The following is a 2,219-nucleotide window of genomic DNA, read 5'->3' as shown; positions in this document are numbered from 1 at the left end:
ACAGACAGAATATTGTATACATAATAAATAAATAAATAAATATTTAAAAAAAAATGGAGCCAGGCCGGTCCCTGGTCCCTTTCTTGGCCATTTGGGTTTGTAGAGTGCTGTACAGCCAAGTTTGCTGTTCTGTCCTAAGCCAAGAGCTCAGTGGATGTGAATTGTTTTGCAGTGTGGGTAAGCTAGTTGCCTCGATTCTCTGAGCCACGCTTTCCTTATTTGTAAAAGTGGGACACGTAACCCAAAATTGAGATTTATTTTACGTTTCATAGTTTTGGAAGGGGGCCTTTTAAGTTTCTGCACCCTGATAAGGCTCTCCGTCGATGTGACGACGCAAATCAGACCAAATCAAACCAAATTGGAAAAAACCCAAGTTTAATGGATACCAGTGCTCCTGGACGGCTTTCCAGCCCCACAGAGAGGAAAAGGGAAAGGAAGACCAGAAAACCACGTGTTTGTTCTCTGGGAGGCAGTTTAAATACCCCGTGGGACTGGACTTGAGCCTCTCAGAGAAAGGATCATCCTTTGGTGGCTTTTTCGGGGGTGGAGTCTGGACTGAGGCGGCTCCAGGGGAGGGGGTTTGGGTGGAGCTTCCATCCAAACCTTCCAGACTCTTTGGATGGGGGGGAGGGGGCTGGAGTGAAGCCTTCACCCAAACAGGCCTCACTGTGTAGGACTGCCTTGCTGTCCTAGAAGATGATATGATGGCCAGGCTGGCCTCCAACTCACAGAGATCTGCCTTCCTCTCCCTCCAGAGTGTGGGGGTCAGAGCCGTGTAGCATCTCGCTCAGCTTGCCAAACTGGGATTTGGAATCGCCTATTACAAGTGGAGGCCAAAGAACAAGTGACTGAGACTTAATACCTATAGATCAGCATCTCCTTAGAACTGTTGTGTAGGGGGGCGGTGGCGGGGAGGAGGCGGAAATCCTCAATAAATAAATAAATTAAAAAAAAAAAAAAAAAAGAACTGTTGTGTACCCTAAATACTGGCCATGCTTGTTGCTCCTCCTAGACTGTGCTGAACGTTAGACCTGCTGCCGAATTTGATATTTAATATGTTAAAGAGAAGCAGCCACAGCCAGGCGTGGTGGCATACGCCTTTAATCACAGCACTCAGGAGGCAGAGGCAGGTGAATTTCTGTGAGTTCGAGGCCAGCCTACAGAGTGAGCTCCAGGAAAGCCAGGACTGTTACAGAGAAAAACCCTGTCTCAGAAAACAAAACACTATCTATCTATCTATCTATCTATCTATCTATCTATCTATCTATCTATCTATCTATCTATATTCTCATATATATATATATTCTCATATATATATATAAAAGCAGTTATGGCACCATGCCTCTGGCTGTAATCCTAGAAGCACTCAGGAGATTGAGGCACTAAGAACTAATCAAATTCAGGGTTTAGAATATTTTCAAACAGACAAAACCAAGCAAAAACAATACAAAGAATCGGTTAAATAAAGAGTTGGGTGCTCGCTTCGGCAGCACATATACTAAAATTGGAACGATACAGAGAAGATTAGCATGGCCCCTGCGCAAGGATGACACGCAAATTCATGAAGCGTTCCATTTTTTTTTAAAAGAGTTGGTTCTTTGAGAAAATCAGTAAGACTGGCAAGCCCTTATCCAAATTAGGCAAAAGGCAGAAAGAGATTATCCAAGTTAAGAACATTAGAGATGAAAAAGAAGACATAACAATAGACACCAAGGAAATCAGAGACTCATAAGGGTATAACTTAAAAACCCTACCCCACTGCCTTAGTTAGGATTTCTGTTGCTGTGAGGAGACACCGTGAACACAGCAACTCTTATAAAGGAAAACATTTCATTGGGATGGTTGGCATTTTCAGAGGTTCAGTCCATTATCATCACGATGGGACATGGTGGTGTGCAGGCAGACATGGTGCTGGCTACATTGTGATCAGAAGGCAACAGGAAGTAGACTAGAACACTGGGCATACTTTGAGCATGTACGAGACCTCAAAGCCACACCTCCTCTAACAAGGTCACACCTCCTAGTAGTGCCACTCCCTTTGGGGGGCATTTTCTTGCACACCACCATATACACCAAATTAGAAAACATAAGAGAAATGTGTAATTTTCTTGATACATAACAGTTACCAAAGATAAATCAAGATCAGATAAACAATTTAAGCAGACTATAACCCCTAGTGAAATAAAAGCAGGCATTAAAAGTCACCCACTCCCTCCCCC

At 43.6% G+C, this 2,219-nt stretch overlaps 1 non-coding gene across 1 annotated transcript; it reads left to right on the top strand.

Moving 5' to 3' along the window:
• The first annotated feature begins 1,474 nt into the window (after positions 1-1,474).
• Positions 1,475-1,581, top strand: LOC113457766. The gene has a single exon (XR_003378263.1). It is a non-coding gene; the product is annotated as a U6 spliceosomal RNA (small nuclear RNA).
• Positions 1,582-2,219: the final 638 nt, after the last annotated feature.

Source organism: Microtus ochrogaster, linkage group LG5 (assembly GCF_000317375.1).
Source record: "Microtus ochrogaster isolate Prairie Vole_2 linkage group LG5, MicOch1.0, whole genome shotgun sequence".
Classification (NCBI taxonomy): domain Eukaryota; kingdom Metazoa; phylum Chordata; class Mammalia; order Rodentia; family Cricetidae; genus Microtus; species Microtus ochrogaster.
The sequence above is the reverse complement of the archived record's forward strand: the minus strand, read 5'-3'. Positions and strand labels throughout refer to the sequence as shown.